At 35.2% G+C, this 26929-nt stretch overlaps 1 non-coding gene across 1 annotated transcript; it reads right to left on the bottom strand.

Moving 5' to 3' along the window:
- Window positions 1-16655: 16655 nt before the first annotated feature.
- LOC114699827 lies at window positions 16656-16821 on the bottom strand. Its single transcript, XR_003735591.1, has one exon. It is a non-coding gene; the product is annotated as a U1 spliceosomal RNA (small nuclear RNA).
- Between the last annotated feature and the right edge of the window lie 10108 nt (window positions 16822-26929).

The following is a 26929-nucleotide window of genomic DNA, read 5'->3' as shown; positions in this document are numbered from 1 at the left end:
AGAGGCGTGAACTGAGAGTGAAACACTAAAAAAATTAAGGAAATTTGCCTAAAGTCATGTAATCAGACAAGCTAGAACTGGAATTTGCACCAAATGAAGTATTACTCTGGTACCAATTTCCTTAGCTAACTAAGCATGTCACATATGCTACACTGAATAGTGATTCTTCTGAGGAGAAATGAGAAAGACTAGATGATGAACCTGTAATGGAAACAAATAACACATAGATTCACAAGAATAGGTTGTGATTATTCTGTATTACATGTTGCAGTTCATCAGTAAGGATAAGAATTCAAGGTAGGAACTTAGCACAGAATCCATGAAGGAATGCTGCTTGCTGGTTTTCCCTTTGGTGTAAGCTAAGCTTGCTTTCCTTCTTCCTTTTTATTTTCTTTAAATATTTTTATTTTATAATTAACTTAATTTCATGTATCAGTCACGGATTCCCCCGTCTTCCCTCCTCCCACTCCCTAGCTCGGTCCCCCAATCCACCCCCCATTCCCACCTCCTCCAAGGCAAGGTCTCCCCTGGGGAGTCAGTCCAGCCTGGTAAGCTAGCTTTCTTATACAGCAGAGGACCAACTGCCTGGGACTGTTGTGCCCACAGTGCGCCAAAGCCTCCCACATCAATTCTCAGTCAAGAAAAATTCCTCAGAGAAATGTTCACCAGGCAATATAATCAAGGGAATTCTAAAGTGATGTTTCTTCTTCCTAGGTGACTCTAGATTATGTTAAATTGACATTAAAATTTAAAGGTACTCCATCTTTTATAACTTAACACACAAACAGCAATAAACACAATAGTTTCCTTTTTATTTTATTTTATAATTTAATTTAATTTTACATATCAGCGAGAAAGAGGAGAGTTTGTATGACTGAGAATTGTTGAGACCAAGATTGGAAAAAGCACATGGAAACACATGAACTATCAACCAATAGCTGAGGAGCCCCCAGCTGGATCAGGCCCTCTGGATAAGTGAGACAGTTGATTAGCTTAATCTGTTTGGGAGGCATCCACAATAGCTTCTTTTAAAGGATCCTCTATATGGTTCCAATTTTGTGATAAATAAAGATTAATACTAAGGAAAATTAGTCATACAAATTAAAAGAATGGACAAAGGAGCATTATTGTTTTACTAGAAAATGGATGGATAGGAGAAAGAGGGAGATACACAGAGACAAGCTGATATACACGGTGAGTGTGAGTGAGAGAGGGATTTTCATACTCTGAGAACTGAGATGCTTAAATGCTAGAAGTGAAATGCGTCCTCAGAGACAAATAAGATGAATATTAGGCATAGAGACTGAAGAGTAGCCTGTGGGCACAGAGACAAGCTTGAATCACTTTGTAGACCAGAGACTAGGAAGAAAGAGAAGTTAGTACTTTGTGTGAATTAAAGAGGAAAGCGGTACAGGAAAAGGGATATAACAGGCATTCTAATGGATGACAGGAGTGATGGTCTAATTGAAGATCTAAACACAGGCGTATTTCCAAAGACAAAGTGAACTCATAAGTGATTTGCTTAAAAAAATTGAAATAGTTTTATTAGTTAACTTTCTTAAAATGAATTATACATGATTATAAAAATCAAAGCTGATAAACAAGGGCAATTTAGTTATAGACATACCATTTCAACATGACATATAAAGGATGTTATTCACTAAATTTAAACATTGTTTTCATTTATATAATTGTAGAAAGATGTACAAAACTTATAATTTCCCATTTTAAAGATCTTAAATGTACTATGCAGTGATACATTCAGATTACAGTGAGGCTCTTACCAATCATCTATTCTCAGAACTTTTTTCCAATTTGCAAATAACTCTAGAACCTACTAAATTTATACTTTTAACTAATCGATAGTCACAGTTCCATCTTTTCAGGACTGTAGATAAAACACCAAACTTACATTAATTTTGTCATGGGTAGTCTCTCAGTAAACATATCATAAGTTAGCAGTGTGAATTTATGATCCTATTCCCAAATACAATGAGGATTTTGCTGATCTCACACAGGTATTCTTCAGACACTTCCTTTATGAGTTTGTGTGAGCAATGGCCCTATATTGTGTCCAGCATATACTCTTTTGCTGCAGATATATAATCCCTCTGGCTCTTACAACCTTTCATTCCAGCATTTGCTTCTATTAAACATGTCTGCTTCTCAAAACTAAACAAACAAAACACTGAAAATGTTTAGATAATGAAACATTTTAAGGAATTCTTATTCAATTTCATGTGAATACCAAACATCATTTTAGGAACCTACAAACTGAACCATCACCTATTTATATCAAAATTAACACACCTTTAAAAATCCCAGATTTTTTGTGTGCTACAATAGCAGCTACTAGAAGGAAGCTTGGAACATTTTTGAAGCTCACAATAAAATCGTTTTCAACTGTCTGAAATACAAATAATGGGACTTTGACCAGTACAATAAATGAATCCCCTTGATTGGCTTAAAAAATACCATCTTATGAAAAAAATTGCAAAGCGCCATCTTCAATGTGCACTAAACATAACTATTCTTCCCAATATCTGAAAGCTTCTATCTAAAAATATACACAAAATATTCATGATAAAAAATTATTCAAAGCTGTGTGATATCTGTAGTTAAGTAGAAGACCATTGCATTTTACTAGTTCTATAGGATCTTATAAAATCAAGAAAATATGCACATATATGCTAAATGTTTACACTATGATTCTATATCCTGAGAAAATGACAGATTTTGAGCTTCTTATATTTCAGAGATTTCACTCACTAGAATATACACAGAAAAGAGTGCACACATATGTATGTATACACGCACACACTCTTTTACCCAAATCTTCAAAATTTCCATGCTGAGTCATAAAAATATATGAAAGCAGATTGATGTAGCTCATCAATTTATTCATTATCTATTAAAAATAATGCATTTTAAGATATTAAAACACACATTCAAATAAATTATGGATAATAATGTATAAAATTTAAATAATCACAATTCTTGGATAATACTGATTTGTTTTACAAGCTTGCTTTATCAAATGGACTTTTTTCATTACAAGGTTCCAGTCCATCTTCATAGCATAGAATATATTAATATCAATACTATATGTACATGTTTGTTTGTGTGCATCATCAACAGTATTAATGCTAGTTTTATGTTGTTTTGCAAAGTGTAATTCATTACATGACAGGTCTGTTATTATATCTGTATTCTCAATAGGTACATCTGGATTAATAGTACTATAGTTACGGATTTTATTTCTATTTTAATGGAATCATAAGGACAATTACAATTTACCAAGACAACATATAAACTTATACCTATTTTGCAAACCAGTTTCACTTATCATAATTTGGCTTTTGATTTTAAAGCATGGATTTCAAATTTTAATTGGTCTGGGTAATATTTCATCGAGTTACATATTCAAATGACAACTTCATATTGGTACGATTGTATCAGATTTTATAATTACTATAAAATTTGTAGGGAAAGTAAATTTATTTCTCTAGATTCATTGTCTAATCTTTGGATAAAACATTAGAAACTTTTTAATATTTGCAATAAACAGTGTCTACAATTTTCTTTCAAATATATTAATTTGGTATTTTTAGAAATGAAGCATAAAATGCAAATTTTTATTTTATTTTACTCTTTTTCAGTTCTTATACTGAGTAACAATACAATACAAGGTCTTAATTCAAATATTATATGCTTACCAATACCGACAATCCTGTCGCCTATCACTGTCTTATTGCTGCAATTAGCCACCTTGATTGGGGTAACAGGATCAAAACATAATGCATCACTGAACAAAACACTCAGTGCAATAACTACATCTGAAGACAGTAGTGTAGCTAGAGTGTTCCTGCCTTGCCCACAGTCAGGACAAATTTCTCTCACCCGCCAGTCCCACAGCTGCTCAGACTCAACCAAGTAAACAGAGACTTATATTGCTTACAAACTGTATGGCCGTGGAAGGCTTCTTGCTAACTGTTCTTATATCTTAAATTAATCCATTTCCATAAATCTATACCTTGCCACATGGCTCGTGGCTTACCAGCATCTTCACATGCTGCTTGTCATGGTGGCAGCTGGCAGTGTCTCCCTTTCGCCTTCCTGTTCTTTCTTTTCTCCTCTCTGTTAGTCCAGCCTATACTTCCTGCCTAGCCACTAGGCAGTGTTTTATTTTATTGACCAATCAGAGCAACAGATTTGACATACAGACCATCCCACAACACAGTAGCTCTTAAATGTCTTTTCAGAGTAATTTATTGAAATTTGATGTATATTAGATTTTGTGCTTGTCATTAGTGTTTTCTGGCACAAGTTAATATATTTTAATTTTTCAGTGATAGTCTTCTCAAAAATAATAATTATCTTGAATATTATTAACTATACTATACTTTCAAATGTTGCCTTTAATTGCAGTTTAAATTCAAAGCTTAAGCTAGTGCCCCATCAATCATGAAAAATTTTTTAAGGTTTACTCCTGTTCATCATGGAAAATGAAATATAAATCAGTACAGTTTAATACATTAATAAATTCTCTTCTTTGATACTAATCTATGCATGATGCACACGGATGTGATGCTTTCCAATTAACATTCATCCTGATTTATCACAGTGCTCAGGAGTGCATTTTCTTTGTAACTCAAAGTAATAAATGCTTTTGACAACAAAACACAATGGATTGTATATAAGAAATAAATATGTATTATTTTAATTCACAATCATTATTTTCTACTTGTTAATATTTTTTTCATTTAAGGATTTTATTACCTTTTTTGCTATCTTCTGAAAATACTCTACATATTTTTTGGAATGATAGCATAGAGTATAATTAAAAATACTTGCTTCTATGGACACAACTCATAAGTGGGCACAAAGAACAAAATGGTACATAAAAATCTTGGATAATCCAGAAGAAAATACAGTTTGAAAGATAACTGCTTAAGTAAAGGTACTTTGGGGAAATGTTTTCTTAAGTTATCTACTGAGAGATATAAAGATCTTGGCTCAGAATTTAAACCAATGTCAGACCTTCACATCAGCCAACCCACAAAGATGGCATAAGATCCATCATCTCTGGAGCTGAGGAGAGTGAAGTTGAGGGATTCCATCTTTCCTCAAAGTCTTTCACACACTTAAATAAGAATTTGCATGTGTCCGGTGTCTTGGTGAGAACATGAAGGTGGTCAGGGAATGTTAAGGTGTGGCTTTGTGCAGCTAGGGCATGTCAGCACTCCCCAGATTATGGCTGTGTATGTGGTCCCACAGGGAGATGGTCAGCAGTGCAGGGCTGGCAGCAGGATGTGCTGCAGCTGATGAAAACAGAAGCTGGTTTGCAACAGGTGCCTTCACATCTGGAGGTTTCACAGCAGGTTGGTTCACAGGAGGGCTGGCAGTTGGTAGCCCTGCAGCAGATAGCCTGACAGCCAGAAGAGCAGCAGGAGGGGGTCATGGTGTCAGGTGTGGAAAGTGATATTCTTTTCCCAGCTGAGTTTCCTACAGAGGAACAAGTTCTTCCAGTCAGAGCCTTTTACACAACAAGCCTTCAAGGTTTGGACCAATCAAAAAAGTCTTTTTGTTTATCATTTTTCCTATTTAATTGTGCTTATCAAGGGGGGAAACTCACCTAATGTTCTGAATCATTTGAAAGCGTCTATTTTTTATAATTTATTATATATTTTTTATTGTTTGCTTTTAATGCACGTGGACCATAGTTTCCCCTCCCTTCATTCTTCCCATTTTCCCCCAACTCACTTCCCCTTGCCCCCAGATCCATTCCTGCTCAGTTTGCCTTCAAAAATGAGCAGACCTCTGGTGTCAGCAAGATGGCTCAGCAAGCAAAGGCCCTTACCACCCAGCAGGAGGATCTGCATTCAAACCCCTAGGCCCACATGATGGAAAGAGTGAATGAACTGTAAGCTGTCCTCTGGCTTCTGTGCTCACAAGTGTAAGCACACACACACACACACACACACACACACACACACACACACACACCGCAAAACACACAAACAAAAGACAAAAAAAAAAAAAAAAGGAAATAAAACATGGAAGAGATGAGCAGGCCTCCCAGGAATACCCAAGGAACACTGCCTAATAATTTTAGATAAAACTAGACAAAACCCCTCATATCAAGGCAACCCAGTGGGAGGAAAAGGCTCTTAAGAGCAGACAAAAGAGTCAGAGATCCCTGATTAACACTGTTAGGGGTCCCACAAAAATATCAAGCTATCAACTGTAACATATATGAAGAGAATCTACACAGATCCATGAATGCTCCATGATTGCTCCTTCAGTATTTGTGAGCCTCTGTGCACCCTACTTAGTTAAAGTCTGTGGGCCACATTCTCCTGGGATCCTCAACCCATCTGGCCCCTACATTATCTTTCTCTACCTCTTCCATAGGGCTTCCTGAGCTCCAAGGGGAAAGACCAGTGGATATGTTCAATTTGGACCCTCTCTCTGCCTAATGTTTGACTGTGGGCCTCTGCATTTGCTCCTGCCAGCTGCCTATGGTGATTGGTTTAGTCATCAATCTATAAGTCTATAAGAATACTGTTAGGAATCATTTTATTAATTTTTTTCCCTTATCACAGGTCTCTGGACTATCCAGCTCTGATTCCTGGTCATCCAAGCAGTGTTGGACATGGGCTCCCTCTCCAGGAGTTGGACTCAAGTCAGACTGTTATTCATTGACCGCTCCCAAGAGTTCTGTGCTTCCATTGCCCCAGTATATCTTGCAAGTAAGGTTGAGGGTTTATGATATTGATATTCCTCAGTATCAATGGACTCAATTTCCCAATAAAAAGACACAGACTAACAGTATGAATGTGAAAACAGGCTTCACCCTCTGCTGCACACAAGAAACACACAACATCAAAGACAGACATGACTTCAGAGTAAAGGGTTGAGAAAAGTTTATTCCACACATCTTGATTTGTAAATGGTAGATATGCCCACTAACTGAATTAAATGTTTCACACACACACACACACACACACACACACACACACACACACAGGAGTCTTATCGGGAAAACAAAACACTCTTAAGGGCCAACAGTAGATGCTCAACACAAAAAGAACTCAAAGGCTTGGGGGGGGGGATCTTTATCTCATAATGTTCAATCAGAGCATTATTTTTTAACATGACAGGTAATTAATTTCCCTATATTATGATTTATTATTTATGTGTTTATGGGATTCCTTTGAGTGCAAACATGAATGTCTCTGCATTTATATCTACTCTCTCAGATTTTTCTTTGGCTCTCTTTTTGTCCTTTAGTTTGTTTTTTTTTTTTTTATCTTATTCCAATTTGTTTTTGTTTTATCTTTTTTTATTATTATTCTTTAGATGACTGATTGCTTTCTAAGGAGAGTCAGAAGGAGTGTGGTTCCAGATGGAGGAGTGGAGGAGTAGAAACATAATGAAAGTATCTTGTAGGAAAAAAATACATTTTTGACATAAAGAAGTAGAAGTGATTTTTTTTAACCTAACTATATACTGGACAACCTATGCTTGTAGCTGAAGTTTCCTCCAGGTCTGCCCAGCCCCATGGACCCCGCAACTGCTTGTAAAATAATCACTCAGAAGCTTATATTAATTAAACTGCTTGGCCATTAGCTTAGGCCTACCACTGACTAGCTCTTACACTTAAACTCAGCCCATTTTTGCTAATCTATATGTTGCCACCTATTCTGCTGCTTTACCTGCTGCCTTTACATGCCGCTCCCATGAGGGTAGGCTGGTGTCTCTTTCTCAGCCTTCCTGTTCCCACAATTCTCTTCTCTGCTTGTCCCACCTATACTTCCTGCCTGGCAACTGGCCAGTCAGCATTCTATTTATACAGAGTGATATCCAGAGCATATACTCATTGTAGTAATTTGTATTTTCTAAATACCACAACACTAGGAAGCTGAATTGCACATACATTACACTAATTACCTAATGGACCCTACCTAACGTAGATGGTAGAATTGAAGGGGTAGGAGTAAATCCAATACAAATCAAAAGTGGTGTAATGGTGGAGAATGGTGAGAGGTCATTTGGGAATTTAGAGATAACGTGAATGATGTCATGCAGTGATCTGACCTATATTAATTTTAAAGCGATTATGTAATGCTTTGACCAATAAAATCATATATCAGTAGGGTGAATAACAAGTGACATATATCGTTGTATGTGAGTCTATGAAACAGCTTGTCCATCTTGTCCAGGGTTTGGAACAAAGCATGAGACATAAGGGACACTTTAACAAGAGAATCACGTGAAGTCTGGAATCATTTGTTTTAAAGATAGCTCCTATGATTGGTCGCATTATTTTGATGTGATTAGATAAGAAAATAATATACAATGAATTATATATAGCTATTCAATTATTATACTACTACAATTACAAAAAATGTATTTTAGAAAATGTGTCCATAAAATGTATGCCTATAACTCTTTATTATATTATAAATCGACTATAGACTTATACATCTAGACACACACACACACACACACACACACACACACACATATATATGCCCAAACATTAAATAACATAGATCTACCTCAATATTTTGAGGGTTCCTTTTGAGTAAGATAATAATGGAATTTAAGTGATCTGACAGATAGCCAAATTGTTTGAAGCAATGGGTGGGATTTGCAAATTATAGTTGTAAATCATTTTTCAGTGAGAGAGAATTGGAATAACAAACAAAAATAGTGAGAAAAATTATTCACAAATAGAGAGCAAAATCTATGAAAATAAGTTTTATAACCTTAGAGTGAGAATTTAAGTTTGGATGGATATCAAAATGTGGCCATTGAAATGCTGATAAGAAATTTCTGGCTGTGAAAAACATCTCCATAATGCAGATAATTTGAAAGACAAATTAAATTTTTTTAGAATTATTCTTACAGTTATAAAACTTCATGTATGAAATCTGAGAATTAATATATCCCATGTAACTATTGCATTCTTTTTAATGTTGACACAATTTATATTCCAATATATACAGAGAAGTTAAATCAATAGTTACATTTCAGAACATAAACTTATAACAATATATTTTAATTGTTACTCATATACTCACTCTGGAAAAATCTGCATGTTTACATGGGCTTACATGTGTGATTTTGTGTGTGATTTACAATGTATATGATAATGAATCATAGTAAACTTATAATGAAATTTGTCTACAAAAATTCTTCAGAAAGTTAACAAATAAAGTAATTATTTTTAAAAACTTTTTGTTGTAAAACTGAAGTCCACCAATTGTTGTACTCCAAGATGATAAAAGTAAAATTCAAACACTTAGCCAACATCATAAAGTTAAAATGTTTAACATCTTGTTTTATCAGCATGTTTTGAATATGAGAAATTATCTTTGAGCCACTGCCTTAGAAGATGAAGTCAATTTTAAGCACTTTTTGTAGAAATAGAAAGCTTAGAGATGGTTTTATGTGCATTATTGTTGATTTGAACAGCAATGTGTGCCCCTCTCTCCATCCATGTGTGCTGCATTTCACCAAACTGTGAATTTTAGGTATTAATTTAAGATGTTGATTATTGTCAATCACTGTTTCTAGTTTTTATATTAATAAAAATAATATTATAAAGAAGTAGATTTCCTAGGTCTTATGCTGTCTCATGGTTTTAATTAATTTTTCTTTTCTAATTCCGAGTATTCTCTTCGGAGTATTTACTGATCATATTTAATACATCTATATGCTGTGTAGAAACAATTTATATTGCACATTCTTTTTCAGGGCTTTACATTTTTTCTTGAACGCACTCCTGCATATATTGATTTCAATATAGTCTGGAGAACTCATTGCACTTGTGAGCTAACTACTTACTTAAAGTCTCAATATTGTTTTCTTTTGTCTGCTGAACATAGTGTATTTTTTAAAACATCGGAAATCTTATTATTATGGGTACACATCAATATCTTGGGCTCAGATTTGAAATGGTTTATTTTACTTATTCAATTCTTAAGTTTAAAAAATTAAAATCAAGTTATTTCTTGAAAGGTAGAAGAAAATAACTTTATATTGAATTACAAATGATCTTCTGAACCTCAAACACCTTTTTTACTATTAGCCCTTCAGTGATTAAATAAAATAGTTGGTGGTAGTTTTCTAAGTGTGTATGAATAACTTTTTATGTTTTATATTTCACCATAGTTTTTATTATATTTTTAAAAAACATGGCATGTAAACCCTTTCATTAAACAAATATTTATTAATACTGTGCAATATTCTAGTCATGTTCTCAGAATAAAAGCTATATCAACAAACATGATAAAACCTATACTCTTCAAATTTTCCATTAAAGTAACTAATAGTTAATTCTTCTATTCTATTCTTGCCAAAATTATGAGAAATCCAATCTTTTAAAATGAAGTGGAGAATATGAGAGGAAGACATTCAAAACATGGACCTCTGTTCTTTTTCTCTTTCTACACACACACACACACACACACACACACACACACACACACACACACACCACTAGCCTGCACCTGAATGCATATATCCACATATTGAGAAACATATATAAGCATAGACCAATGCACAAACAAATGCTAATTCTTGGTAAGTAACATTGTTGCTCAGTATTATACTACAATTATTAAGTATAAGATTAGATTTAAATACTTATTACTATTACTATATTGTAATTTGAATTTATGTTTCATATATATATATATATATAATCTTTTATAATGCTTTTTAAATACCTATCAAGTAAACATAGCTTAAAAAATAGAAAAGATGATTTCATTTCATGTACCTAAAATTTTAATAGTAGTACAAAAATTATGCTTACCCAGGAAAACTAGACAAATTAATGTGCTGTTCCTTACCAGATTTGCAAAAATGCAAATATAGCAGTTTTCATTGCATATATTTTAAAGAGATAAATTTTAACAGAAGAGCCACAGTGCATTTTTTGTAAAAGTAAGAGTGAGCTCAGATAACTTTTTATTGCAAACTATTTGTAAGAGGAAATATGAAGAAACTATTAGTCTGAGTTTATTTTTAACAGGAACATATTTTCTAAGTATGTTTGAAAAAATATATACGTGATTTTATTGCTCAAATTATTTATAAATACTGCTAAACTAAGGAATGTGTACTTTTCAATAATTCATTTAACAGTTAATTTATTTTGTGTTACTTTGTTATTATAATTTTTGTGTGTTATATATCAAATGTAGCAAAAAATAAAGCTAATTTCAAATGAGTACTTGAGGCATGATATGTTAAGCATGGTATAAGAACATTCTAATGGAATCCTTTCTGCAATAATTTAATTTGTAGGCTATTGTTTATGATTAGAAGTGGGACTAAGTATGCTGTGAAAAGAAAATTTTGATTGAATTGAAAAAAGAGGGAAGACATTTCCTCCTATTAAATTCCCAGTGTTCAGAACAGATCTTCATGCTCCCACTTGTGCTGGCAGAGAATAATGCTTCCTCACAGATCATTATATAAAGTTGCACATAAAAGGACCCATCCAGGGTGCATAAGCAGGCTTTTTGGAGCACAGTACCTAAGGTTGGGCATCTTGCACAGCCTTGATGCAGAGGGAGGGGCTTGGATCTGCCTCAATTTAATGTAGCAGGCTCTGCTGACTCCACATGGGAGACCTTACCTTGTCTGAGGAGGGAATTGGGGGTGGGTTGGGGATTGAGGCTTGGGGGCTGGTAAGAAGGAAAAGAGGGGAATCTGTGGTTGCTATGTAAAATGAATAAGAATTCTTAATTTAAAAAAATGTCTCTGTACATTTCCCCATCACATACCAGGCTCTGCTGACTCATCATAGGAGGCCTTGTCTTGGAGGAGGTGGGAATGGGGGGTGGGTTGTGAGGGAAGGTTGTATGGGCATGACGAGGAAGGAGGGGGTATTGGTGGTTGGTATGCAAAATGAGTAGTAAATTTCTTAGTAATAAAAAAGAAAAAAATTAAAAAAAGAAAAAAAAACAAAGCTGAAGATGCAAAAAATAAAATAAATGAAAAAAGAAATAAAAAGAAATAAATGTAAATGCTAAATAGAGGTCCCGTAATGTTGTAATATTTCAATAACTTCAAACTGAGGTAAAGTAAAAGTGCACTAAATTACAGCATAAATGGTATTTAAATACACACTAAGAGAATGATGCCTCATCTTTGGAAAAGGATTATATTTGTTATCTGACATAAAACTTACCATTTGTGAAGAATATGTTCATGATACCACACAAGTGCAGGGATGTAGAGGGCAAAAAGGCCATGTGTACACAGATAAGAACTGTGAAAACCAGGAAAGTGAACTATAAAGTTTACCTCTTCAATAGAACGAGGTGCAAAGCTGCTTTTCCTAGAATGCTAGGAATGATGTAGTTTTACAACCTGGTGATCCTTTGCTGTCTTATGAAACAGGCTCTACTTGTATCCCCCAGAATTTGTTTTAACTTATCCAAGACCTTTTCCCTTAAATCTTGAGCATTGTTTGTAGACCATAAACCCCACGCTCATGAGTGATGTCACTCATGCTTGACAACAGCCTGCCTAAGTGAGTTCTATGTTATCTTAGGGCCAGACCAATACTGACACCCACAGGCATTATGTTTACCTCAGCCAAACTTCCTAGACCTTAAATCTTGGGCACTCTCTGAGTCCACAGTACCCATTCTTGTGAAAGAAGCCAGATGTACTTTGAAAAGGAACCTCAATGTAAAAATATCATAAATTGTCGTGTACTTTGGGCTGAATTAATTGTCTTCTGAATATTATTTTTTTTTTCAAACATGGTGCTGTGTTGCAGTGTAGCTAAAGTAAAGCGGACCAGACTCTAGAAGTCCTGACCTAGCACCAGTTACAATAAAAATCATGCTAAACCGAGTTTCATTCATAACTCTTCCTTGCCTGTTGTAAAGCCTGCAGGACAATCACCACACACAGAAGCAAAACAACAATAAAACTTGTTTAGGTCAACATGAACAATCCTGATTACCTTTTAATTTAATTTTTAAAAAGTTTTGTGTCAGCGTCCTATATATGTCCTGGGCTTGCATCATTCCAACTTTCTCTTTGTCTCCTCCACAAATACTAATCAAACATGCAAAAAACATTTATAGCTCAATATATAAAAACTCTTTTATTTTATAACTGAAATCTAAAATATTTCCTTTCATAAGTTAATACCTAAGATCTAATGTATTGTATCTGGTTTTAAATCCCTAGTATTAAGAAGAAAACAAATGATAAAGCTGTAGACCTATACATTCCTATTCTAAACAAAATGAAACAAGATGCACACTTCTACTACAGTGAATGTGACAATAAAACCTAAATTAAACTTATGAGAAAAAATATTTTGCAACTTTTTAGCATGTGTATGAGTATATATCATATAGTCTAAAGGGTTAAATATAAAGCCAAATCTAGATTTCTGTTTTTTCTTAGGTGTTCACCAGCTGAACCAATCAGGAAGTACTGTGGTCCTGAGAGATAAAAAAGAGAAACTCTATTATAATTTTGATTTGGATACTGGAAATAAGAATTCCAAATTCAGAAAGAATAGAGAAAACTTTCCATTAAAAAAACACCAACAAAAAACAATTTCCATTGTCAATTATGAACAATGTGAGAAGAAGCCCGGGTAACAGAGGAAGGCAACTGCCACCTGTGGGGACAGACATCCTAAAGGAATCCCTTCGCCCCGTGAGTTGAAGGTCTATCCCTTGGGAAATCTGATCAAACCACTGCATTTTAATTGTTCTCACCTTGTTTTTCATGCCTTCCTTTTAATCACAGAACAGGATTTTAGGGGTAGAACCTTATAGATCTGTCTCCCATCAAACATAGGTATCAGAGAAAGAGCAGAGAAGGGGGAATTGGCAAAGCTATTTGCCAGACCTGAAGACCGCACTTGACCCCATTCTATAGAAGTTTGTTTGTCCTTATCTCTAATCACCATGTTGATTTTTCTGATCAAACAAGTGATTCCTTATCATAATTTGAAAAGGCTCAGAATTCTTAAATTAATATTCTAAATCTTACTGATTCAATGAAAAGCTTCTTCCAATACAAAGGATGATGAAATCATCAAATTGTATGGGAAAAGAACCACCTGCTATAAAACAGACACAGATGTTGATATTAACTAGCCAAGTTTTTAGTATAGCATTACAAATATCCCCCAAACAAGTGATCAGGAAGCAAATGTGAAAATATAAGACTTTCACGTAAAAATAGAAGCAGAAACAAATGGAAATTTCACAGATGCAAAAAAATCAAACAATTGTTTTTTAAGGAGGCAGTAAAAAAGACCATTATCTTGGGGCTTGAGAGGTGGCTCAGAGGTTAAGAGCACTGGCTGCTCCTCCAGAGGTCCTGAGTTCAATTCCCAGCAACCACATGATGGCTCACAGTCATCTGTGATGAGATCTGGTGCCCTCTTCTGGTCTGCAGGGATACATGCAGACAGAACACTGTATACATAATAAATAAATTAAAAAAACAAACAAAAAAAGACCATTATCTTGAAGATACATCAATAGAATTTTTCAAATATATGAATATAAAAAATAATATGTTTTAAAAAATTAGGTTTCACTCATAGTAAATGCAAAATTCCCATCATCAGAGTCCCAGCAGGGCTGAAAAAAAAAGTAGAACTAGTAAAAATTTAAGAACATGCAAACTTTAAGAAGTGATAAAAATCGCTAAATATCTGTAGGAGATCAGTGCTTAGATTCCCCCTGCCTTGATAACAGAATGTATGCTGCCCAGAAAGACTGACAGTGAGGAGAGACAACTGTTTTCAAGGAGGTGCTCCCGGAGAGGTTGCTCATAATCCCATAGATAGACAACTCTACTCCTCTACACATATTTGGATACCTAAGTGCACTCATTAGATTTTTATTTGTTTAAAAACAAAAATAAAACATGAAATCGGTGGGAAGATGTTTGGTGAAGGAGAGAGAAAGATGTCAAAAGTGAGATAATCAGTGTGGACTTGAGCAAAACACATTACATGAATGTATGAAACTCTCAAGGAATAAAAAGTGCTCTCTCTCTCTCTCTCTCTCTCTCTCTCTCTCTCTCTCTCTCTCTCTCTCTCTCTCTCTGTGTGTGTGTGTGTGTGTGTGTGTGTATAAGAGTGTGTAACCGGAGGTCACCTTAGGCACCCTCATCATTCTCTTTTTCTGTCTTTTTTCTTATGACTTGCTCAGTTTCATGATTTATTCCTCCCTACACTAGAGAGTTTTGCCCTATCACTTTTGAGAATAATATAAGTATATAAATACATATATATTCCTAAATATAACTTATTTAGTCTGCATAATATTATCCCCGTGTGTTACAAAGCTAACCATTACATGTTGAATAATCAGTTGGTATAGTTTCTATCTAGGAAAGATTGTTCCAAGTATGTAGTCCTTTGTTGTCTGCTCTTCTTTGTGTAAGTTTGAGGTCTCATAATCTTTCATCTATCCACAATGGTAAGTCTATTAAGAATTATATTCACGTGGGCGGTGGTGGCACATGCCTTTAAATCCAGGACTCGGTAGTCAGAGGCAGGTGGATCTCTATGACTTTGAGGCCAGCCTGGCCTACAAAGTGAGTTCCAGGAAAGGCACAAAGCTACACAGAGAAACCGTGTGTCAAAAAACAAAAACAAAACAAACAAAAACAACAACAAAAAGAATTATATTCACTCAAAATCATTGTTTGTAACCATATAAAAAGAAACTATAAATCTATACAAAAACATAAGATACCTGGCTGTGGTAGTGCACGCCATTTAATCTCAGCACTTGGGAAGCAGAGGCAGGCAGATCTCTATGGGTTTGAGGCCAGCCTGATCCACAAAGTGAGTTTCAGGATTGCCAGGGCTACACTAAGAGAAACCCTGTTTGAAAAGAAAAAACAAACAAACAAACAAAACAAAAACATAAGATAAAATACAGCGAATGTATGTAAGCTCACTAAAATATTTCTTAGTAATCTTGTTTTAAACAGAAGCCTAGAAAAAAAACTAGAGAATCACTCAAACAGGAAAAAGAATAGCTAAAATATTTTTTGAAATGTGTTTCAATTAAATTATCTGGCCATTAAAATATTTTATATTTATTAGAGATCCAAAAAATATCTTGTGCGAAATCTGCTCTAAATGACCAAACAAAGTATATTATGAAGGCAAGAGCAAAATCAATTCAATTGACAAGGAAAATGAAATGGACGAAACCAATAAACTTAGATTCCAGGTCATTGAGAAAAGATCAATAAAACTGGTAAATTTCCGGAAAGTCTGAGAAACCATAGATGGGGCAACTTGAGAAATCAGGGAAGGACACAAGATTGCAGAAAGAGACTATGTGGGGATAAACAGATAATTATAAAATATTAGTATTAACCACTCTATGCACCAGCAAAATTTGTCTCAGATGAAAGTGAAATGTGAATTATCTTATAAATATTATATTAATCAAGTTCCTTGTATACATTTTAACATATTCAAATGCCATTGTTTGATTAACTTTAAGAACCCATAACACCAAATTTTCTCATTGTTCTCTACAAAATAGAAAATAAGTTTCACCGAGGTTCAATACCAAACTCAAAAACAGAATAAACAAAATATGACAGCAAAATCTCTTTAATTTAAAAATAATGTTCAAAGCATTACATCACTACCACAAACTCTGCAGTCCAGTTTCCTGTATTTGAAGAATCACAGTGGTCAGAAAATTCAGAGTACAATGAAAGGATAAGCCTCCTCCTGGGGAAAAACACCATCGTGGTCATGGTATTTCCCTGCCAGATAAGCATAAGATGGATGGGGAAAATTCAGTTACCTAATTTTTATAGGCCATTTTGTCAGATTTTGTGAATTCATTTCTTCTTATTATTATTCTGGAAGATAATTCTATGTCCAATTCGAGAGTTATACTGGCTCATGTATTTAATACATATCTAATATTTCTCCTAGAAATTAGAAAGTTATTTTTCTTTCCTTCAGCTCCTGCCTTGTTTCTATTCTCAGAGGTGTGTTTTTTATAAGACTCTGCATCCCAGGGATGCAAAGGTGGTTCAACATAGAAAAGTCTGTCAATGTAATACACCATATAAGCAAACTGAAAGAAAAAAGAAACACATGAGATCATCTCACTTGATGATGAAAAGGCCTTTGACAAAATCCAACACCCCTTCATGATAAAAGTCTTGGAGAGATCAGGAATACAGGGAACATGCCTAAACATAATAAAGGCAATTTACAGCAAGCTGACAGCCAAAAGCAAAATAAATGGAGAGAAACTCAAAGCAATTCCACTAAAATCAGGAACAAGACAAGGCTGTCTGCTCTCCCCATACTTATTCAATATAGTACTTGAAGTTATAGCCAGAACAAGAAGACAACATAAGGAATTGAAAGGGATACAAATTAGAAAGGAAGAAGTCAAGCTTTCACTATTTGCAGATGACATGATAGTATACATAAGTGAACCCAAAAAAAATCAACCAAGGAACTCATACAGCTTATAAGCACCTTCAGCAATGTAGCAGGATACAAGATTAACTCAAAAAAATCAGTAGCCTTCTTAGATACAAACGACAAACGTGCTGAGAAGGAAATCAGAGATACAATACCATTTATAATAGCCAGAAATGATATAAAATACCTTGGAGTAACTCTAACTAAGCAAGCAAAGGACCTGTATGACAAGAACATTAAGTCCCTGAAAAAAAGATATAAAAGAAGATGTCAGAAAATGGAAAGATCTCACATGCTCATGGATAGGCAGGATTAACATAGTAAAAATGGCAATCTTACCAAAAGCCATCTACAGATTCAATGCAATCCCTATCAAAATACCAACACAGTTCTTCACAGACCTGGAAAGAACAATACTCAACTTCATATGGAAAAACAAAAAACCCAGGGTAGCCAGAATAATCCTGTACAATAAAACAACCTCTGGAGGCATCATGATCCCTGACTTCAAATTCTACTATAGAGCTACAGTAATAAACACAGCTTGGTACTGGCATAAAAACTGACATGTGGACTAATGAAATCGAATTGAAGACCCTGACATTAATCCACACACCTATGAACATATAATTTTTGACAAAGAAGCCAAAACTCTACAATGGAAAAAAGAAAGCATCTTCAACAAATGGTGATGGCATAACTAGATGTCAACATGTAGAAGGCTGCAAATAATTCCATATCTGTCACTGTGCACAAAACTTAAATCCAAAATGGATCAAAGACCTCAACATAAATCCAGCTACTCTGAACCTGATAGAAGAGAAAGTAGGAGGTAGTCTTGAAGCATTGGCACCAGGGATCACTTCCTAAATATAACACCAGTAGCATAGACACTGAGTGTAGCAGGAATCGTAACAGTTCTTATTAATAAAAACAAACCTGAGGCCAGTTATTGGGATCAATGCTGGTAGATCAGATAGACAGAACAAGCCACAGCTATGTCACCTCATCAGATCCTCAGCTGGTCTTGTCTCCTCAGACTGGAGGCCTCTGAGTCCTCATTCAGAATGGGTCTCAGCTGAATTGCTGCTCAAAAACCTGAATGCTTAACCAGCCAAATGCTTAACCAGCCAAATGCTTCTAGTTTCTGGTCCTCAGGCCTTATATACCTTTCTGCTTTCTACCACCACTCCCTGGGATTAAAGGTGTGATGAGTCACCATACTTGTCTGTATCCTTGAACACATGGATTTCTGCCTCTGGAATGCTAGGATTAAAGGCTTGTGCTACTACTACCTATCCTTTATGTTTAATATTGTGGATGTTCTGTCTCTGTCCCCAGATAAGTTTATTAGCATGCACAATATTTGGGGGGAATAAAATACCACAACTGAGAGCAACAATTAATAAATGGGACCTATTGAAACTGAGAAGCTTTAGCAGGGCAAAGGACACAGTCAAAAAGACAAAGCGACAGACTACAGAATGGGAAAAGATCTTAATCAAGCCCATATCTGACAGAGGGCTGATATCCAGAATATATAAAGAACTCAATAAATTAGACATCAAAATAACCAACAGTCCAATTTAAAAATGGGCTAAAAAATTCTTAAGAGAAGAAGTTCAAATGGCTGAAAGACATTCAAGGAATTGCTCATCATCCTTAATCATCAGGGAAATGCAAATCAAAATGACTCTGAAATATCATCTTACACACATCAGAATGGCTAAGATCAAAAACACTGAAGACAGCATATGCTAAAGAGAATGTAGAGCAAGAGGAACATTCCTACATTGTTGGTGGAAATTAAAGTTGTACAACTACTTTGGAAATCAATATGATGCTTTCTTAGAAAATTGGGAATCAATCTCCCCCAAGACCCAGCTATACCACTCTTGGGCATATACCCAAGGAATGCTCAAACATACCATAAGGACACATGCTCAACTATGTTCATATCAGCATTATTTGTAATAGCCAGAACCTGGAAACAACCTAGATGCCCGTCAACTGAAAAATGGATTAAGAAAATGTGGTACATATACACAATGGAATACTACTCAGCAGAGAAAAACAATGACATCATGAGGTTTGCAGGCAAATGGATGGAACTAGAAAAAAAATCATCCTGAGTGAGGTAACCTAGGCTCAGAAAGACAAACATGGTATGAACTCACTCATAAATGGATACTAGATGTAAAGCAAAGGATAACCAGACTGTAACTCACAACTCCAGAGAAGCTACCCAGTAAAGAGGACCCAAAGAAAGACACAGGGATCACCCAATGACAGAGAAATGGATGAGATCTACGTGAACAACCTGGACATGACAGGGTGGGGGTGGGGGTAATGGAGGGGTCGAGGCAAAGAGAGCTTAGGGGAGGGGGAGGTCCCAGCTGGATCAGGAACAGAGTGGGAAAACAAGGAACGAAATACCATGATAATTGAAGACTCCATGGGAACAGGAAGAAGGAAAGTGCTAGAGAGGTCCCCAGAAATCCACAAAGATACCTCCACAATAGACTACTGGCAATGGTTGAGAGAAAGCCCAAGTTGACCTACTCTGGTGATCTGATGGCCAAACACCCTAAGTGTCATGATAGAACTCTCATCCAGTGACTGATGTAAGCAGATGCAGAGACCCCATGGCCAAGCCCCAGGTGGAGCTCCAAGAGCCCAATTGGTGAGAGACGGGAGGGATTATATGAGCAAGAGATATTGAGACTATGATCAAAAAAAAAAAAAAAAAACCACACCACAGGGACAAATAGCCAAACTAGTAGAAACACATGAAATGTGAACCAATAGCTGAGGATCCCCCATGGACTTGGATCAGGTCCTCTGGATAAGTGAGACAGTTGATTACCTTGAAATATTTAGGAGGCCCCCAGGCAGTAGGACCAGAACCTGTCCTTAGTGCATGAGGGGCTTTCTTAGGCCTATTCTAAAACATTTTGCTCAGCCTTGGTGTAGGGAGGAGGGAACTGGACTGGCCTCAACTGAATCTACCAGGCCAAGCTGAATCCCCACAGGAGACATTGCCTTGGAGGAGGTGGCAATGGGGGGAGCATTAGGGGAGGGAATGCTGAGGGGGTGGGAGGAGGGAGGACAGGGGAATCTGTGGCTGATATGTAAAATTAAATTAATTATAAAATTTAAAAAATTGCATAAAATTTCAAAGAGCTTATGTTTTTAAAAAAATAAAACTCAAATAAAATGTAAAAATATAAACAAATTAGCAGTTATACAGTACACTGTAGTTATAGAAAGAAAAAAGATACAATAAATATCATTTTTTTTTGAGATGCTAGGAAGAAGTTAACTATTCCAACACTGAACGATACCATTTTAAGAAGAAAGAACATAATTTGTAAGATGGGTTCAATTAAACTGCTAAATAATATTTCTATGAGATGCAAACCCAATAACCAATCAGTACCCTTATTGTTTTTGTTCATGTTGTTTTTCATTGAGAAGTTTCCTAAAGATTTCATTAATACATCTTCACAAATCAAATGTAAAGCCAGGAATTAATATTTGCAGGACTGAAGCAGAACAAAAAATCTGATGTCAAGAATGTTACGTTAAGTACAAATTACAAAAAAATGGCAATGTTATCAAAATTTAAACTATATTATACTTCTAAAAATGTTTCAATTTGATAAGTCTTAAATTAAACCTGAAGTGAATACATTTTTTTCATTCAAGTATTATGGTTGTACAAGTACAAAAAGAAACCCTTAGATTGTTTAAGTGATATAATCCACGTTATTTAAAAATCAAAGTTATTTTTATCAAGATAGTGTCATATTGAAGCAGCATTTGTCAAATGGGATTCCATGAAGACCTGAGAATCTAAGTAAAGGATGTTCATGTGCTGGCCATCAGAGCTGATTTAATACTTGTCTTTGTCATCTTGAACATGTAATTACAGACATGTCAGTGATAAGTTCACAATCCCTACTCAGTTAAATCAATTCCAAGAACCCCAGGATGAATGAAACTTAATTCCCTTGAAGCTTTCATTTTTCACATTTTTTACTTGTATCTTCATTGAGGGTTTACTGCAAATTCCGTATTATTGAAGGTTATTAGTATTTGTAAATCGTTATGTAAGCACGGAGTGTTTTATATTACACATCTTAAGAAGAAAATATGAATATTATTTATTTATTTTTTAATTTATTTATTTATTTTATTTTACAATACTATTCAGTTCTACGTAACAGCCACAGATTAGCTTGTTCTCCCCCTTTCTGCCCCCCTCCTCTTCCCCCCAGCCCACCTCCCCATTCCCACCTCCTCCAGATCAAAGCCACCCCCCGAGGAGGACTGAGATCGACCTGATAGACTCAGTCCAGGCAGGTCCAGACCCTCCTCCCAGATTGAGCCAAGTGTCCCTGCATAAGTCCCAGGTTTCAAACAGCTATCTCATGCAGCGAGCCCAGGACCTGGTACCACTGCCTAGATGCCTCCCAAACAGATCAAGCCAATCAACTGTCTCACCTATTCAGAGGGCCTGATCCAGTTGGGGGCCCCTCAGCCTTTGGTTCATAGTTCATGTGTTACCATTTGTTTGGCTATTTGTCCCTGTGCTTTATCCAACCTTGGTTTCAACAATTCTCGCTTATATAAACCTTCCTCTTTCTCGCTAATTAGACTCCCAGTGCTCTACCCGGGGCCTAGCCATGGATGTCTGCATCCAGATTCCTCAGTACTTGGATGGGGTTTCTGGCACAACTATTTGGGTGTTTGGCCATCCCATCACCAGATTAGGTCAGTCTCGGCTGTCTCTCGGCCATTGCCAGCAGTCTTTTGTGGGGGTATCTTTGTGGATTTCTGTGGGCCTCTTTAGCACTTTGTTTCTTCCTTTTCTCATGTAGTCTTCATTTACCATGGTCTCCTATTCTTTGTTCTCCATCTCTGTTCTTGATCCAGGTGGGATCTCCCACTCTCTTTCCCTCGACCCTCGTCCTTCATTGCTCCCACTCATGTCCAGGCTGTTCATGTAGATCTCATCCATTTCTCCGTCATTGGGTGATCCCTGTGTCTTTCTTGGGGTCCTGTTTTCCAGGTAGCCTCACTGGTGATGTGAGTAGCAGTCCAGTCATCCTTGTTCCACATCTAGTATCCTCCTATGAGTGAGTACATACCATATTTGTCTTTCTGAGTCTGGGTTACCTCACTCAGGATGATTTTTTCTAGATCCATCCATTTGCCTGCAAACCTCATGATGTTATTGTTTTTCTCTGCTGAGTAGTATTCCATTGTGTATATGTGCCACAATTTATTTATCCATTCTTCAGTTGGAGGGCATCTAGGTTGTTTCCAGGTTTTGGCTATGAATATTATTTTTAACAATGTATAGAATGACATTGAGGTCTGTTTAGAAAGCATGTTTGTTCATGTACTATATGTATAGAAACATGCAAGCATTCAAGCACATACAGTGCATCCATGAACAAAGCCACATGAACTAAAGAGGTAATCAAACGTGTGAGTTAGTACACACTCAAACATCAACTTTTGATATTTCATCAATATTGTAGATTTTTCTTTATTTAATAAAAATGCTCAGACGGAACAAAAAAAAACCCAGAAAATTATATAAGTGCCTTTAAAATCTTTTTTAGTTATTAGCTTTTTTAGTCCGTTTGTACTGCTACATCAACAAATGAACAGAAATAACAACAACAAGTATAGGTTGTAGGTTCACTTAATATTGAATGGAAATTCATAACTTGCAATTATGGAAACTAGGAAGACTTTCTTATACTACTGATAACATGAACATCCTGTCATCACTTGTAGATCAAAGAGTTAAAGAGAAGACAATTGAGCTTTCACTGAAAGGTCCATAACACAAAAGAGTATATTTCATGAACGCATGTGATTTCCCTATAGAATCAAATGATATATATGTACTCCAAGAAGAGAAATCATTAATTAAATCTATAATAACATTTGAGAACATCCTAGACAAAAATAAATCATACTAAACCTTTTTGAGGTATAAAGACAATTAGTATTGAGTCCATCATTTGAGTAGATGTTCAACAAATATCTTGAAAAGTAGAACCTAAACCAGTTGAAGGGGCAATTATAATATATACTTTTTATTAATATGAACTCATTAAAGAGTTATAATTTATTATTAAATTACAACATAGAACACATTGGTAGTTAAGACCAAATTGACATTCAGGGATTAAATTAATTGGGAAAAAATACAATGATAATAAACTAGACATTTTGTTCGTATCTGTCATTTATCCATAGTCAATTTTCATTATATTCTTTTAATAACTGTTTTGTGATTTACACACAGCATTGTGCTATAATCAGTGCTCTGTGGTAGATGAAACACATACCAAATTATTAAGAGGTTGATAACAATTTCTTTCTGCTTCCTTTTCCTTAGTTCCAAATTCAGATGTTAAGTATATTTCCATAAAAATTCATTTAGAGTTTAAATACTTAGATTTTCTATGTGTAATATATTTTCATGTAGAGGACTGAGAGTACAAAGTAATTATATTTGCATTTTCCAGTGCAATTCAGATTAAAATTATCTTAAATTATAGTCATTTATAGTAGAAAAAAGAATGTGTAGTTATAAAAGTTATAGTCTACATGAAGTACTTTATAATATCTGTCTTCTGTTTATCTTTTGGCTCACAGATGCAAACTCTAGAACATCCTCAATAAATTTACTTACAGAATTTTTATTCTACTTCTATTACTATGTCAGCCAGTATTTTGAGTCAAATCATTTTCCTTGTGTAAGAAATTAATTTTATTCATATGTTGTTCTCTTAAGAACTTTTATGTTTATAATGGTACAGTCTTGCAATTTATCAGAATTTTCCTCAATATTGCTTTCTTACATGGTTTTGTTGTTTTTTGTTTATTTTTGTTTACTTATTTAGTTGCTCAACTACTACATCTCAATTTTATGTATTGTCACATGGTTGCCAATCCATTGAGTTCTATTTTTATATGTCAAGAAATGTTAAGGAGCCTCCTGCTATACCAGAGACCATCCTGGTACTAGGATCCCCAGGTGAAATACTTTCCACTGTCTACCAATACTCTTTAAAGCTCACCCAGCTGTCCACAACAGCATCCCCTGCTGGGATCCATACAGAGGTCCACAATTATAGCAGAGGACTCCTGCTCTACCAGAAGACAAGCTAGTATGAGGAATCCAGAGACTAAGTATTACTCAGAACCCTAGTGGCCACACAGACACTTGGTACCCAAAAGACCACACAAGTGTCCAGAAATCCAGAGGCTATGCTAGTTCCTTGAACCCCAGGACCCCAGAGGCAATGTGGGTACCCCAAATCCAATATGTCATGAAGGTCAACAAAACCACAGCAGAGACACAATATTGGACCTGAAGACTCACTAGCCACTGGAACAGCAGGCCACTCAGGCCAGATCAGAGAGGAGACAGAAACCAGGAGGACAAAACATCCATCTAGCAAAGATAAAATCAGAAATCAACAACTAAACCTATATTAACCACAAACCCAGATGGCTAGAGGACAACATTAGAAGACAATGAACAACAACAGTCTGGGCAATATGACACCACCAGAAGTCATCAATTCTATTATAGCAATCTCTGGATACTCCAACACAGCCAATAAAGAGCAAACAAACAAACCACAAAAACAAACAAAAAACTTAAACCCAATCATATAAAGACAATAGAAGGCCTTAATGAGGAAATTAATAAACCACTTTAAGAAATCTAGAAAAAAGATAAACAAATGAAAGAAATGAATTACCCTGTTTAGTCCTGCAAATGGAAATAAAAACAATAAAGAAAACTCAAAATAAGGGAATCCCAGAGATGGAAAATCCAGGTAAGCAAATAGGAACTATAGACACAAGAATTGCAAACAAAATACAAGAAATGGAAGAGAGAATCTCAGGTATATAACATATGATAAAATAAATTGATATGTTGGTCAAAGAACAGTTAAATCTAAAAAATTCCTGACAGGAAATCTGAGACACTATGAAAAGACTGAATAAAATAATAGGAATCCAAGAAGGAAAAGAATACCAGCTCAAAGACCCAGGAAATATTTTCAACAAAATCATTAAAGAAAAGTTTCCCAAACTAAAGAAAGACATGCATATAAAGATATAAGAAGCTTACAGAAAATAAAAGAGATTGGACCAGATAAAAAATTGTTGTGCACCACATAATAGTCAAAACATTAAATATACATGGAAAAAAAGAAAGAATATTAAAAGCTGCAAGGGGGAAAGGCCGAGTTACTTATAAATGCAGCCCTATTAGAATTATATCTGACTTTTCATTGGACACTCAAAAAGCCAGAACATTCTGAAAAATGTCTTGAAGATTCTAAGAAACCACCAATACCAGCCCAAGAATACCATACCCATTAAAACATTCAATCATCATAGATGGAGAAAACAGGATATTCAATGACAAAGTCAAACTTAAACAATATTATCCACAAATATAGTCCTACAGAAAGTACTAGAAAGGAAACTCCATCCCTCGGAGGTTAGCTACACCTAAGAAAACACAATAAATAAATAAATTTTCACTAGCAAAGCCAAAATAAGGGAAGCGCACACACACACACACACACACACACACACACACACACACACACACTTATACATAGACATACTACCAACAACAACAACAAAATAAAAGGAGTTAATAATCATTAGTCCTTAAGATCTCTCAATATCAATGTACTCAATTCCCCAATAATAAGACACTAACAAACTAACAGAGTGGATGCAAAAACAGGATCCATCCTTCTGCTGCATACAAAAAAATCACATCAACATCAAAGATAGACATTACCACAGAGGAAAGTATTGGAAAATTATTTTCCAGTCAAATGTCCCAAGAAGCAAGCTGATGTAACCATGATAATATCCAATAAAATAGACTTTCAATGAAAATTAATCCAAAGAGATAAGGAAGAACACTTCATATCAAAGAAAAAATATCACCAAGATGACATCTCAATTCTGAATATCTATGTCCCAAATTCATGGGTACCTACATTTTTAAAAGAAATATTACTAGAGCTTAAATCATACATCAAAGCCTAAACATTAATAGTGTGAGACTTCAACTACCCACTCTCACCAATGAGTAGGTCACCCAGAAAGAATCTAGAGAAAGAAATAATGGAACTAATAGACATGATGAATCAAATGGACCTAACAGATATCTACAGAAAATTTCACCGTAATGTAACTTATTCTCATCATCTCACAGAAACTTCTCCAAAACTGATCACATATTTTGTCACAAAGCAAGTCTCAACAAATACAAGAAAATTGAAATAACCTCCTGTATCTTATCAGACTACTAGGAAAAAATCTAGATTTCAATACCAACAGAAAGCCTACGAATTCAAAGAAACTGAACAAGGCTCT

This window comes from Peromyscus leucopus, chromosome 17, assembly GCF_004664715.2.
Source record: "Peromyscus leucopus breed LL Stock chromosome 17, UCI_PerLeu_2.1, whole genome shotgun sequence".
NCBI lineage: Eukaryota > Metazoa > Chordata > Mammalia > Rodentia > Cricetidae > Peromyscus > Peromyscus leucopus.
This window is presented reverse-complemented; position numbering and strand designations above follow the sequence as displayed.